The sequence below is a fragment of the Argiope bruennichi genome, chromosome 9, assembly GCF_947563725.1.
Source record: "Argiope bruennichi chromosome 9, qqArgBrue1.1, whole genome shotgun sequence".
Classification (NCBI taxonomy): Eukaryota; Metazoa; Arthropoda; class Arachnida; order Araneae; family Araneidae; genus Argiope; species Argiope bruennichi.
In genome coordinates, this window is record NC_079159.1 from 37,529,432 (window position 1) to 37,546,372 (window position 16,941).

At 28.6% G+C, this 16,941-nt stretch overlaps 1 protein-coding gene across 1 annotated transcript in view; it reads right to left on the reverse strand.

The window, feature by feature from the left end:
* Positions 1–16,941, reverse strand: part of LOC129983819 (uncharacterized) — a 312,959-nt gene that overhangs the window by 134,325 nt on the left and 161,693 nt on the right. The window contains exon 3 of the mRNA XM_056093465.1: positions 8,668–8,850. The gene's annotated coding sequence lies outside the window, so the exon portion shown is untranslated. The remainder of the gene's footprint in view (positions 1–8,667; positions 8,851–16,941) is intronic.

Here is a 16,941-nt window from a genome sequence, read left to right on the forward strand (position 1 = left end):
CAGTGTCATGAAAGGTGTTCTCTGGTATAATAACATGCCGTGGCTTATTCGCCAAGTAACTCGCCAAGGATGATAGGATAAATTCAATAAAGATGCTAAATTCACTCCAAAGATTAATAATTCATAACTATTGTACACCAGTGTCATGAAAGGTGTTCTATGGTATAATAACATGCCGTGGCTTATTCGCCAAGTAACTCGCCAAGGATGATAGGATAAATTCAATAAAGATGCTAAATTCACGCCAAAGATTAATAATTCATAACTATTGTACACCAGTGTCATGAAAGGTGTTCTCTGGTATAATAACATGCCGTGGCTTATTCGCCAAGTAACTCGCCAAGGATGATAGGATAAATTCAATAAAGATGCTAAATTCACGCCAAAGGTTAATAATTCATAACTATTGTACATCAGTGTCATGAAAGGTGTTCTCTGGTATAATAACATGCCGTGGCTTATTCGCCAAGTAACTCGCCAAGGATGATAGGAAAAATTCAATAAAGATGCTAAATTCACGCCAAAGATTAATAATTCATAACTATTGTACACCAGTGTCATGAAAGGTGTTCTCTGGTATAATAACATGCCGTGGCTTATTCGCCAAGGATGATAGGATAAATTCGATAAAGATGCTAAATTCACGCCAAAGATTAATAATTCATAACTATTGTACATCAGTGTCATGAAAGGTGTTCTCTGGTATAATAACATGCCGTGGCTTATTCGCCAAGTAACTCGCCAAGGATGATAGGATAAATTCAATAAAGATGCTAAATTCATGCCAAAGATTAATAATTCATAACTATTGTACATCAGTGTCATGAAAGGTGTTCTCTGGTATAATAACATGCCGTAGCTTATTCGCCAAGTAACTCGCCAAGGATGATAGGATAAATTCAATAAAGATGCTAAATTCACACCAAAGATTAATAATTCATAACTATTGTACATCAGTGTCATGAAAGGTGTTCTCTGGTATTAACTTTATTAGAGAGTATGCGAGAAAATATTTGGGAGACCACTTCAGCTGGTTTTATAATTATCATTAATAATGGTTAGTTCTACATTATTATTCTTTATTTGTCATTTTAAAAGTAAACTAAAACATAATGATTGCTATTAAAGAAAAGCTGGAAAAAATAATTTAAGAATTTGTAACTTAAATTAAAGTCAATTACCGAAAAAACTAAAAGGTCAACAATTTCTTTGCCACAATGTGCTTATATAAATATTGCACAGTGATTATAATATTAAATCCCTTTATTTGTTGAAAAATTAATGATTCATCTTGTTTTTCTTCATGTAGAAATAGTTGAAATTGAATATTGAAAAAAGGAAAAAACACGACTTTGGTATTAAAATAAGATCGTAAAACCACATTCTGATGAAAAGATTTTGTGAACCATTGCCACGGCTAAGATTTTTTTAATTATCTATAAATTTAATATAAATTATCCGATTATCATACCACTACTCACCTTGCAAAAGAATTTAAATCAAGCATTTTTTTTAATAAACTATTTTTATAAAGTCGCCATACCAAAACCACCAATATTTTGTTATAGGAAGTGTGTTTTCACATTATCTTAATACTTTACTTAAAGATTATATTTTTAAAAAAGCGGACGTAATAATGAGTTATTAATGGTAGAAAAACCGCTCTAAGGAACCACATAATGATAAGCATCTTTCAAAAAGGAGGAGGGAAAAAAAAAATGTTCATATTAGAAAACACTTTCAACCACCAAAATGCGTTTAGTCTTCGCATTAAAAACTTAACTCATTTTTTATTTGATAAATGGATAAACGATCCCGTATCGTGATTAATTTTCATGATTGATTGGATCGTCCATTTTACTGATGATTGATCAGAACTAATGCGCGATTCGATCTTTCGATCCAATAGATGATAAAACGTATTAAAATAGCATCAATCGATTCAACTTTTCGAAAACGGTTTTTTTTTATTTTTATTTTTTATTTCCCCCCGTTCGTATACGATTCCTCAGAATCATAGAATCGAACAACTTTTTTATTCTTTCAACAAAAGAAATCGAACGCCAGTTTGCTTTAAAATAAATAGGAGGAACATTTTTTTATTTATTTACAGATGGAGCAAGATATATGCATATTTTCTCCCATGAAACTTGTTTTATTAAACGCTTTATTTTTGAAATATATAAATTATAATAAACGGCAAACGATTTATTTTGACGCCAAATATAATTAATGGTTTTTCGAACGCTTCAGAATTTGTAAACATTTCCAGAAGCTCCTCATAAAGAAGTTTAATTATTATCAAAGGAACAAAAAATTTTGCGACATCTGCATGATTTTAGCTACTTTTTTATTTATTTATTAAATTTATTTAATAAATAAAAAAATCTTTTATTTTATTAAAATTGTTTCAATAGAAATCAAAAAGGTTTATATTTGAGATACAATTATGTGAAACATACAAAAAATTCTGTTTACAATTTGAATGATCATTTAATTAAAACTTCATTCGAAATTTGCTCATTTATTATCACTTCTTTGATTATGTTCACTACTGAGCTTTAACACTAAATTAAGAATTTTTTAAAAATATATTTTTTAATAATATAGAATAAATCGAAACAATATGAGCCTATGACATACAAGAAAAATAATTTATAGATAATTTGTGAATTTAATTTTTATTTAAAACCAAATATTTATAAAAAATTCTCTTCGCAAAAAAATACTTTTTCAAGTGAAACATAAAAACCCATGTCTATTTATCAAAAACTTAATCAAAATTAAATGGAAAAAGCGAAAATAATAATGATGCAAATAAGAATGAATTATTACCCACATACGGTTAAACGCAATGCGTTCTGCTTGAATTGCGTCAGTCCCTATGGTAACATAATCGCCGTAACCGCGCCATCCCCAAGGTTCCATGCCAGCTGAACGAAAAGCCCCATCGGAACAGACATGCCGCTAATATGTTAATCAATTTTTAATCGTTTGTTTGGTTCTTGTTCGTTTATTTACGTTGAACAGAACTGATTGTTTGCCAAAGCATTTATAAAAATATGTGAACATTCATAAATAACTAGTAAACTTTTAAAATTTAAAATACTGAATTTGTTTTCTTCTTTTTTTCCCCTCACAAATACTATGCTGCATAAATACCAATTCATATTCATTTCATATCGATTCATTAAATTATTATATATATTGGATATTCATTTTTAATAGATTGCTTTCTTTATTCTGTCCATAAATAGAATTTTTTAATCCTAAAAAATAGGGATTAGGGTAATATGCACATTGAAATAAACACATTGAAAGGGTCAGAAGTGTTAATAAATGTAATAATCATGTAAAAATAAAATACTTTATTTGATAGTGAGTGGCAACGCATCCTTGGTAATGTGATATTTTCTTATACAGTTTCACAATACAGTGATGGGAATCCAGAATGAATTTTGTTAAAGTATCTATTCCTTCATGGATATGGTTCGAAACCTGATTCGAATCTGCATTTCGGACGCTAGAACTACCAAATTTCATTCATGCAGCTCACCGAGTTTATGAACAACGCTTCCATTTGCGAGGTTAAACTAAAAGGCAGTCCCTTTATTAACAGATTTAATACAAAATTTTTGCCGATATATAATTTGGGTGTAAATACCACACCGTAAATTTCATTCCCTTAGCACATTACCTGCTCACATATCTAGGCAAAAACAGACAGACGCAGATACATAATTCTTAAACAGATTTTTTTTCAAGACCTGGGAAGATCTAAAAGAAATTCATTATAATCTTCACGTCGAATCTTTTGACAATTCCAATTCTTTCTACACCCTATCAATAACAGAAGTTGTACTCAATTTTAATCAAATCTCTTATGCATAACTTGACATTCAAGATTCCCTCAATAAAAATGGGGTCATGAAATCGAATATTATGGCATGAAAATGAAACTAAAAACTGAAGTGTCTCAGTCCTTACTCTATTTGAGATCGCACGCTACCCTTTGATTCGATTATACTTTCTAATTCCTGCTATAAATTTTCCCTACAATTAGCAGAATTTTTCTGCTTTAGTTTCCAAAAAATTGAGAAAACACGATTAAATATCTGATGCAACAATGGAAACGTTTTTAATTTCATTATAACATTAAAATCTATAATTGAAAATCACGCAAGAAAAACGTTTTAAATAAATAAATAAAAAAAATCACATTTTTTTAAATCTAAATTCAGGGGTAAATTGCCCGGCAATTAAATAGGTATCATAAAAAATATACCAAATTTCAAAATGGTATGGAAAGTTAAAACGTGTATTATAAGTTATGGCGAGAAACATCAAAATTTTGTTTAATTTTTATTTAAATAAATGTTTTTAAAAAACCGCTTCAAGCTGCACAATCTATATATCTGATCCAAATTTCATAGCTCCAGGTCAATGGCCTTTTCTGTAGAGTACCGAAAGCCAACATAAAATTTTACAAGAACAGATACACTTTAAAAAAATATCTAATTTATCGCAGAAATAAACTATTTTATAATATAAACGCCTCATGGTTTATAATTACATGCACATTAACATAATAATACTCATAATCGCAGCCAAATATATTCAATCACTCTTTGGCACGAAGATTGAAAGAGAGAAAGAATGATGGCGCGGACAAAGAAAAATTTCTCGAGATTGCTGTTGTCTTTTTTTAATGAGCTATAACAATTTCTTCTCTATTTTTAGTCTTAACTGAAATCTAAATGATCGTAATTCCTTAGCAACATAGTATTAATCTTTTTTAAGACATAAATGTGACGCAATTTTGAATTTCAACTCATGTAATAGGTTACCAACGACGCCATTAAAAGGGAGAAAAAATCGTTCAGAACATAGGCGGAAGTATGCGCCTGCAGATTAAGAGCAATCCATAAAACAAAAGGGTTAGAAACGTACGGGTTGTTTCCTAATCGATCTTTAACTTTATATTTTATTCTTTCATTCTATTCTAATTCGGTTACAGTTAACTTTTATATAGTTTGAAATAGAAACGGAAAAGAAACGGAATTTAGGATTAAGAAAACGAAATTTTTGAGAAAGGAGGACATAAACATAGAAGAAGAATAGCGGAACTTGCCTAAGTCAGATACATTGGTAATTTTATTTATTTTTTTTGCGAATTTTTTTTTTATTTAATAAATCTATTTATTTCTCAGTGATCATACATGAATAATTTTTTAAGATCTTTAATTTAGTACTTTATTTATGAAAGAAAATATATTCAATATATAAAAAAAATTTCTAATGCTTACATTTATTCTACATAGAATTATAAAAATTACATCATAGAATTATAAAAATAAACATTCTTTTTCAGGATTTTATCAAAATTTTCATTTTTTAGTAATCGTCTGCGTAATTTAATTGTAATCTATTATCTTTCATTTCAGTTAAGCCTATCAAGAATATAATAATAAAATAGACAGATACAAATTATTAAATTTGAGTTTAAAATAATTGCTAAAAAATTGATTTTTTAAGAAACATTATCTGGAAAGCTAATATACATTTTAATATATACATAAGTTAATGCATAATTTAAAACCTAAATACACTATTATATTTTAGAATTCGAATCGAAAACGTAAAAGACAATATCATTAAATAAACAAAATTACAAAAAGAAAAATTTCGAGATACAAATCATGTGAATACAAATGACAATAATAATAATGTAAACTGCAACAAAAAATAAATGAAAATTCTTAATAATTTTTACTATAGGATTCATAAAGAATTTACAGAACTGATAACATTTAAATATTTATTAATTCAAATGATTAGAATAAAACCGTTTTAAGTAATAAAATAAGGAGTGGATGAAACATTTTCGGTAAGCCTTAAGAATAGAAGGCGTTTCCTAGCTAACAATACCAAAATCCCAAAACTTGATCCAAAAGTTCATCTATAACATGTTGGACTTCACACATTTGGCGAGAAATCGGCAAAAATATACAATTTTGGCAACCGCGCCATATTTTTAAATCGAACTTTATTTTCTTTCTACAAGAAGCGCAATGATTTATAAATTAATTAAACTTAAAAATAAGCTTTTCATTAAAAACTGAACAACACGGCTACAGGTACATTTCCTATCCTGAATTCGAACCGGATCGCGGGTAGGATGAAATTTGCGGTTGACTTTCAATTTATTACTTCATTTATATTTTAATGTTGCAAATCACAAATGACTAAAATATATACTGATCTTAATCGAATTAGTTAATTTGAGAACATAGCACGGAAATATGAAAATACTCAGAGACATCTTATACGAGAGAAGAATTATTTTGAGTACCCAAAAATGACATATCTAAAAAATAAAAATTGTTACAGCATAATTGACGTGAGCAAGAATTGACTCCACAAAGATGCGTTTTATACCATAGAATTTCGAATTATAAGAACAATAAAAACAAACTACGCCGAATGAGTTAAAAAAAATACTAAGCATACAAAAGAGTATCTAACAACAATACAATAAACGCAAAGCTTTACTTTACACATGTATTAGAAAATGTCATTAACGTAGGCAGAAAAAGAACATAATAATGAGTGTAATTTTTAAAAAGAAACAGCTGCTTTTAGAATGGAATAGTGGTCCATAAAACGATCCGGCAGTCCATGGCACACTTCGCACGCCTTTAGAATTTTTTATGAGGATGTCAGAACACCTGGTTTGCGGTTTTTATTTAATAAACATGCGGGTTGGATTTTTTTTAAGAACATAATAGGCAGACAATGGTATTCTAAAGCGCAGCTATGAAGATGACGTTAACTATGGATGGATACGAAATGGCTAAATTCTTCAAGACTTCTGAACAAAAAATATCAACATTGATTGATTTGAAGCATTGATTCATTTATATTTTTCATCTTTATTAATAAAGGATAAAATTTTAATAAAAATTCAGCAACAAAAGAAAACACAAAGGATACCGGAACACAAATTTCACATTATTATACAATATAATTTTGAAGATGCGTGCCCAAAAAGATGTAACTTGCATTTTTAACTTCGATTTATTTCAAAGGGCCGACGATAAAATAACGTCTGTTTATATCGCAATACAAGAGCAAAGTGACAGAAATTTTTCCCATCAGTGATTTTACTAAATATGGATTTTTATACCTTCGCTCTGAGTGTGGGAAATGCATGAGACATCAATTTTCTAGAGTGCGTGTTAGAAAAAATTAAATAAAAAAGTCGAAACTGGATTAGAAAATAAAAGAACATTTTAGAACGAAGTTAATATGGGCTAAATTACGATAAAAAATTAAAACAATTAATTAGAATTCAAATTAAATTTTAAAAATATCATTACATATATAATCGATTTTACAAAGGTTTAGATATCTGTAAATTTCTTTGATAATGTTAATAGTAAAAATATTCAAGGAAATTTTTAATTTAACCAAATACACATTGGCCATGATGTTTTTAAGTCTCTTCAGGCCAGATTTTTTTAAGGAAAAAGTAATAAACTTTTCAGTGGGAATTCAGTGGTTGCTATAGTACATATTCTCAAAGAGTGTGAACTTTGGAATAATCAAATGTGAGCAGTGGTCTTCTGATTAAAGGGAAATGGAATTGAAAACCTTACTTAAATTCTAACTAGTCAGGAATTTTGTCAGTTGATTGTTATGACTTTAGACTAGGATTATGCTTATTCATCATTAACTATAGACATCCTTACATTGTTTTTTTATTTTTTCTCCCGCTCTGCACTATTTTATGTCTATATTTTTGCTATTTTTTTCCATTTTTTCTTATTTTCTATAATTTACAATTTGATTATATTATTTGGTCAATTGATTGTTATTGTCAATTGATTGTTATTGTCAATTGATTGCTACGAAGATTGATTGTTATGACTTTAGAATAGGATGATGCTTAGTGATTATTAACTATAGACATTTTTATGTTTTTCTTCTGCACTGCAATATTTTATACTTCTGATATTTTTCCATTTTTTTCTTCTTATTTTGTATTAACTACAATTTGATTTCATCGTTTGGTATTAAGAAAATCCTAATGTAAACGATTCGGCTACCAGTCTTTAATTTTGTCCTTTGATGGCCTGCTAATTTTTCTATTGCTCTCTTATAGAAAAGGTTGCCTCGCGGCGGCCCAACTTTACCTATGCAGCTTCGGCAGGCTCCAGATTTTGTATCTTCGTAAATGGAATGAGAAGGAAAATGTCATATTTTTTTCATTTTATTTATAACAAATGGGAACTATTTTAACAGCAGACGAATTCGTAAAAATATAAAATTTTATTCTACTTCTAAAGTAATTTCACATAAACAAAATTAAAATAAGAACAAAAAAAAAAAAAATGGTGCAGAACCAAAATAAATGTTGAAAAATTAACATTTATGGTTTGTTTTAATTTCAATTCATTGTTCGTTATTTAATTCTATTACGATGGTTCAGACGATCAAAGCTAAAGAAAATAATAAAGAAAGATTAAATGAAAACGAAAGCCGTTTTGACGTTACAGAATTAATGCGGCCTGAAAAAGCTAAATATGACATCTAATCGATTCAACTAATATGAATCTAAATATGACAACTAATCGATTCAAAAGCGAGAGAGTAATTATAACTTACCTTTAAAAGAAATCCGTATCTTCCTTGGAAATTGCCAAGATATATAATCCGTATATCCGAAATAAACACACTAAAGGCACTGTATTTAGATATCTGGTCCACAAAACAATACACTTTTACAGTCACAGGTTAATTCATAATAATCCACTACACGAGGGCACAAAATTCTTTCACAGTGTATTCCTGTAAAGACAAGAAAGAACAATTAGAAAATCCATTAAATAAGCAAAAATGTTTACGAATACTCATAACGAATAGTATTTATAACGAATTCTTAAAGAATGATACAACAAAACAGAATTTAAAATGTAATTCACAGAACACAATAATATATAATTATTGAGAACATAATAATATATAATAATAATATTAATATTTATAATTATTGAGTAAACTTCTATTTGAACAGCCGGACAGATGAACTTCCTTTGATCAGATTTTACTTAAAATTTTATAGAAATCTGCAAATTCGATGTAAATAACGTATACCAAATTTCACCTCAAAGCGTTTTTGTGTGATCTTTGTCACAAATAGATAAAGAAACATTTTCCAGAAATGTGTTTTTTCGAACACAGGGAGATCTAAAACGTGGAGAGTCGTCGAAATCTTGAATTCGATTTTGTTTTTTCGATTACAATACTTTATTTATACAACATATACGAGAAAGTAAAAAATTAACAACAGAAGATCTCATCACATTTTACTAACAAATCCAATTTACCCTCTGATATTCAACAAACGATCAACTCACTTATGCAATAAAAAGATAAATAGACTTGAAATAAAAGTCAAAATTGCTTATTCCTTCTTTCGAACACGAGATTCCTGAAAAATTTCAACCACTTGGCATCATAAAAAATGATTCGATCAATATGTTTACCCACTCTCCCCACCTACGTGTCACTTCTTTGTGCCGCAGCCCACATGAAACTTGGAACGCCTACAAAAGAAAATGATAGTTCACCACATTCAGAATCATTTCGGTTTAATCTCAGCTTCCGAGCACGTCTTGGGCGGCCACATGGATGGATCTTTGGCAGTGGTATCATTTCGGCCGTCATTTAGGAAACCAGCGCACTGCCAAAAAGAGATGGGGGCGCAGAATCATATGCATGATAGGAAATGGCATTTTTAAGCAACGCTTTATGCAACAATTTTGGTATGTGTCCAACGATGTCCATCGAATTCAAGAAAGATTGCCTTCCCTCTTCTCTAACTTTAATTGTATATGCAGCTACTATATATTGGATTTTTCACATTTCTTTTATCTTCTTCAGTTGATTCGCAGACAATACCAGTTGTGGTTTCTTTCAGTTAAATCTTTCATAAATTTCTGTTCGTAATTCTCGCAACAATGTTTCTTATAACAACAAACTGTCACTGACATTCAATATTATATTATTTTAATAATCTTATTTAATAATGTAATGTAACAATAATGTTATTTCGATAATCTTGTTTAATAATGTAACAATAATATTATTTTAATAATCTTGTTTAAAAATGTAATAATAATGCTTTTTTTAATAATCTTGTTTAATAATGTAACAATAATGTAATTTTAATAATCTTGTTTAATAATGTAATAATTATGTTATTTTAATAATCTTGTTTAATAATGTAACAATGTTTTTTTAATAATCTTGTTTAATAATGTAACAATGTTTTTTTAATAATCTTGTTTAATAATGTAACAATGTTTTTTTAATAATCTTGTTTAATAATGTAACAATGCTTTTTTAATAATCTTGTTTAATAATGTAACAATTATGTTTTTTTAATAATCTTGTTTAATAATGTAACAATTATGTTTTTTTAATAATCTTGTTTAATAATGTAACAATTATGTTTTTTTAATAATCTTGTTTAATAATGTAACAATTATGTTTTTTTAATAAGCTTACAATATGTTTGGTTCATTACGTACAGAATCCTTTTTAACAGAGTTGTACCCATAACGTTTTATTAAAAACATAATTGTCCGATTCAATTTCCAATTTTCGAGTCATTGTAACTTCTCTATATATTTCTCATATAGACTACACAGACATTAAGTAATCTTTTCTCTCCTCAGCTTTCAACAATGGAAGAAAATCGCGCAATTAAATATTTGACGTAGTAATTAAAGCGGTATTAAGTTCAATACAAAAATTAAATCTATTGTTTAAAATTACACACAAAAAATATTTCTCTAAAAAAATTGCCCTAGGCTAAATTGATATCAATAAAAATATACTTATCAAAATTTTTAAATGGGGATAAAAAACAGTTCCGTTCAATATTATTTTCGGAAGTTATGGTGGGAAAATGTGAATATTTTGAATAAATTTTCAATTGCTGCTAGGTGATCAGTATCATCTTCCAAGGGATATATGTATCAAGTTTGCCAGGTCAAACGGTCTGCTCAACAGAGCGCCAACACACCCACTCCATTTGTTGAACTCCGTTGTTGGATTTTCCCTTGCGCTTTTATTTCGTATTATACGCATTTCTTTTGCAGTAAACTAATTCAACTAAATTCACGTTTTTAAAGTCGTATAAAATAAAAATGAAGCGCATCTTTAAAAATCAGTAATCTGGACAAATAAGCTGGTCTCCAAGGGCGGCTAGTACGAAACAGAAGGTTTAGTTATATCAGGAAGATATCCTCATCAAAAAATCGCAATTGCTGATAATCCATAAATCAATTTAAAGAAATATGTTTCAAGATGGAAAAAATAAATGAATGTTGAATTTAAGCCCCTCAAGTGGTATTTAAAGAAGTATGACCATTTCTGAAACACAGCAAAGTGCGTATTCTTCTGGTGGGGGGGGGGACCCTTGGGAAGCGCGTTTGTGAGTATTATGCACAAAAAGGGATTTCCCCTCTTTTGAAAAATAAAAGAATAGCCAAATCAGCAGTTTAAATGAAGCTTGTAATAATGAATGCTAAGAAAAAAATCAATATAAGATAGTTAAAGTTGTAGCTATTAAATTCTGAGAGAAAGAATTCACTATACATACGAGACTAATTTCAATTTATTGCCTATTCAAATTTGAATGACTGCTAATTTTATAATTAATAACATACATCGAAGTTTCTTAACTTTAAAGAAATAAATTTAGAATTTCGTCATCAATTGGAAATATGGATCGTTTTTCTTCAGGCAATGTCAATAAAATTACAAGTATCGATAACTATATCAATTCATATAAAGATAATTCTCTTTCAATATCTGCTTTCAACTCGTCCATTGTATTTGGTTCTTCAGCTTACTATAAATACCATGTTTCAAATATTTTTAAACGACAAAATTAATTAGGATTGCGATCTGGTGAATGTAAGGTAAATTCAAAAATCTTTCTTCACTGTTGCCATACTTCGATTAAAATTCCATCCAAACAGACCTTTAATTCATTCATTACTTAAATTAGCCAATACATTAACTAGTAGGGAAATTAATATCCTATTTAATTATCCTTTTTGAAACATTTGTGCATTATTAACTTTTATGTTGCACAATGGATTTCGATTATTTCAAATTTGACGAGGCCGGAGTAAAAAATTCGATAAAGCAATGCTAGGTTTCAAAAATACAACAACAACAAAACCTGACAATTTTTAAAATAAAAATTACAGTTAAAATTCATTTTTAATATAAAACCATTTATATAATGATAATTTCGATAATGATTAATATATAGCAAATAGATAAATAATAAGCAATTTTAATTATTAAAGTAGTGAGTGATAAAAGTAATTTTATAAATAAGTTAAATAATAATTTTTATAAAGAAATACTTTTTAATAAACAAATTTTAAAAAGTAATTCTGTTATAAAATATGAAAATAAGTGATGAAATTCACACATAACGTTTTCAAAGTTTTCATTATAGTTTTTTTTTCCGACTGAAATTCTATAAAGCCCTCTAAAGATTTAATAGCCATTAAAAAGTACTCAAGGACGATCACTCAGGTCATACAATATAGATGTACTTAAAAAAAAATCTATATATGTAATGATATTTTAAACTCTTAATTTAATCCAAATTAATTTCCAAAACTTTATCTTAATTTAGCACATCGTAACTTCATTCTAAAATATTGCCTTATTTCTTGATCCAATTTCACTTTCGGTTTAATTAATCTCTTTGTAAAAATAATGCGCCATTAGTACTACGTATCAAATAAAAGTGATATCTTCTGTACCCTTGAAAAGGTGTCAAAGGTCACCACATTGGCGCCTGGCCAGAAATCCTATGTTATATAAGACTAGTGATCATTTGTTCGTCCTTTTTTTTTTTTTTTTTGCCTTCTGTGTTTCTACCGCGCTGCATCTTCTTGTATATAATCATGCTTGCCACTCGAAGAGAATAAAACGAAATTAAAAATACCAAGTCTCTTCACTGCTTCGAACCTGCATTCTACTTAAACCAAAAATATGTTGTTACATATTATTTAGTCGACAGGATTCCAGAAACCTTACATATTATATATATATACATATATATATATATATATTGATTTCGAACTAACCAAAATAACCGAATAACAGACAATATATTAAAATAATGTTAGTATGGAATTTAAGAAAAATTCGAAAAACATACGATATTTTAAAAATATGTTAAGAAATTCAAGAAAAAAAATCTCCGTTCACATAATATGGTTTGTTATTCCAATTTTCATTCACGAAAAATTCGAATTAAGAAAGTTTCAATGTATTTATTCCAAGTGTGATATTTGTTTGGGGTATTCTGCATTTAATTTGATTTGGGTTAAATATATGACTGAATAACGAATTTTTAAAATAATTTAATTCTTTTCATTTCATAATATGAAGTCAAAAGCCCAATTAGAATAATTGCATACTTTTTTTTCCCCCACGAATTTTTCGCCCGTAACTACTCCTATTTATACGCTCCATAAAACACAACCGAACCTTACAGCAGCAATCAAATCCTGTCCCAACCAAAAGAAACGTATAAAATCCTCGCAAAACATTTTCATATAATGAGGTGAAAAATGTCACATCAACTTCGCACAAATATCTTTATTTCCATTCATACGTTCTTTTCGTTTTCTTTATTATTTATTACAAGAATGCTTTCCGCTCAAAAACTCCCGACCGACCCCCGCGTGTGCCTTATTCGCAACAATCGATCAAAAGTCTTTCCAACCCTATTTCCGCTCAACCCTCCGGGTAGGAAAAGAGACAAGTTATCTCTGGCGAAAAAGGGGGGAGCGGGCAAGCCCAAAATCCCAGAACCTCGTTTCACAAAAAGTGCTTTCACTTGACTTCGTAAATAAGAAGGAAAACCAAAAACCCGCAAGAGAGGAGACGTATGAGTTCTGCAGCGTCAGAGCTGGAAGATGTCATATCGAATCACGTGGCTATTAGCAGCTGCTGAGTGGCACGGGAAAATGTCGGTAGCTTGCGCAGAGTAATTACAGTTCTGTATAGCATTATTTAATAACATCTCTCTCTTTTTTTTTTTTTTATGATATGGAAGTTGTTTTTAGGTGAATAGATCTCTATGGAGTAATGAATTAGGGATTATTATTTTCTCGTGACGATCAATTATTATGGATTTAACCAATATGAAAAAACACCCACCCTCCTTTCGAAAAATAAAATTAGTAAAAAATATAAATAAATTCAGAGACGATGAAACGGTTAATTATTTTTTAAACCAGCCCCAAAGTTTCTCAACCACTCTCTAGTAAACTTGCCATGACAGAGAACGTTTTACAAGGCATCAGAGTATAATAATTACAAAATATTAATCTTTGGCGTGAATTTTGTATTTTTACTGAATCCATCTTGTTATCCTTGGCGACTTATTTGGCGATTCATTCCTGGCATGCGGTTAATAGTATCCGAAAATCGAATTTGTGTTTCAGACAAGTTTTTCCCAACCGATTGAAACAAAAATTTAACACAAAACGGCACTTGTAGTCACAAAATCTCATACCCAATTTGATATATTTAATTAACTCGTTTACATGTTTCTGACACTACAGACCGACAGACAATACGTAGTTGGATTTGGCTCAAAATTTGACAGGTGTCTGTATTATTGATGTTAAATGTGTGTACCGAAATTTTATCTAACTAGCTCTCTTCAGTTTGTAATTATTGTTTAACATTCGGACAGACGGACTTTCTTTTACTCAAAATTTGATAGAAATCTGCAAATTTAGTGTAAAGACCATTATACCAAATTTCAACGATCTAGCTCAAAGCGTTTTTGAATTATTTTTGTCACAGAGAGACGAATATTTTCCCAAAAATGTGTTTTTCGAACTCAGGGTGGTCTAAAACGTGGAGATTCGTCAGAATCTCGAGTTCGAATTTTTGAAAATTACTATACATTCTCTATATAAGGTATTCGAGAAAGTAATAAAGGAAGGAAAAGGAAAGAAAGAAACATAGATAATACAGTTTTGTTATAAGTTTTATTATTTTTCCTTTAGGCTAATTCTCCAACATAGAGAGATGATTACTTTTATGCATTTAAAGAAAATTTATTCTAATAATCAGTGTGCTAACTGATGCAGAGATATTAGTCAACTAATACAGATCACTGATACAGAAGCTTAAGGGATCATCTAGTGAGAAAAAAAAATATGTCGACATTTTAATATTTGAGATTTATTTATTTTTCTAATCGAAAAATTGAGATTTGCTAATGATTTTTAAATTTTGAGTTTTCAAGCTGAGGAATTATTTTATAGAAAAGAAATTTTCTTTCTTATTAAATAAGAAAAAAAACAACAACCCACCTACGAATACTTCGACAGAGAAAAATTAAGATTTGACAGCATTAAATAGCTTCGGATATTATATATGTTTTGTTTTAAAATTAAACAAAAAAAAATAACATAGTAGACACACATCAAGGACACTGTCGAAAAAATATTCATTCGATAAAAATATATAAAGATACTTAAATTAAACAATCAGGACAAATTAAAAAAAAAGAGGAATTGAAGAGTGGAAACCATTATCCTACGTTGCCCCAGGGCATCGATGTCTCCAGTTACGATCGTGCTTATTTTAACTAGCATGGCAATTAAAGAATTTAAAATTGCAAATATTTAGTTTTATAAACATGAAAAAAAGTTCTTTAAAAATATGCATTCCAATTGCAATGTTGTAGACACAAGCTACACAACACACAATGAATATACAAAATTTTTTTTGTTTTAACATTTAATTAAAAAATATAATGCACATATACATTAAAAATATCAAGATTTTAAGGAATTTCGTCACAAAATTTATACAAAGAGAAATTATAATTAAATTCAAATAAAATGTTTTCATAAAAGTCTTTGTCTCGGAAATGTTTTAACTAGAACAGCAAAACAGATATTGAAAGAATATTCGACACATGGTAAGGAATATTCTTCAGAAATTAATTACTTTGATTGTTAAATTCAGCATATTTTATATGAGCAATTCTTGAATATATATAAATTTATTCTGCATTTCTCGGAAAGCGGCTCCAATGATTAGGATCAAATTTTATATTTAGATAAGGTTTTGCTTTTTAAGTTTATCTATACAGGCGTCTCTATGTGCTCTGAAAAAACGCAATTTTACACACAAAAGAACAATTTTAACTTTAAAATGTGACTAACTATTAGAGCCTTTTTATATCTTCTCTCGTGCTGACAATGTCATATAAAGCCATCTCAGACCGAATTTCACAAGGTAAAACTGAGTATTAATTTTAAAATATAAATAACCGTAAAATGAATACTGTAACATAGCTGATTGTTTCGAATAACAATGTTAAACTAAGTGCATTCATGATTTTTTTTTTTTTTTTTTTTTAATATTTAAAAGACCAGTTTTCATAAGTAGGTAAGGTTGAAATATATTTATATGCAATCTGTGTGTGATTCGTATTTAACTATTTTTTCCGAAAAAAAAATGTAGAACGTTGATTTTAAAGATATTTTCTTTAATATGAAATATTTATTAATGAATAAAATTCGAATTAATTCGTAAATTTAACTCAATCTGGGATTGTAATTCTACGCTGGTAATCTGGTCACTTTAAAATATACAACTCCTAATATAGATTATTTCCTTTTATTACACAGTGTTTTTTTCGGGTATCAAATTTCAATAAAGTTACAAATTTATACCGACAAATTTATTAAAGACAAAAACGATACAAACAAAAATAAAACGACTAGCTTTTAAATACTAACTGACATGCAAAATAATATTTGTCATGTGATCATTGCATAAAAAAAAAGTAAAACCATTTATAAACGA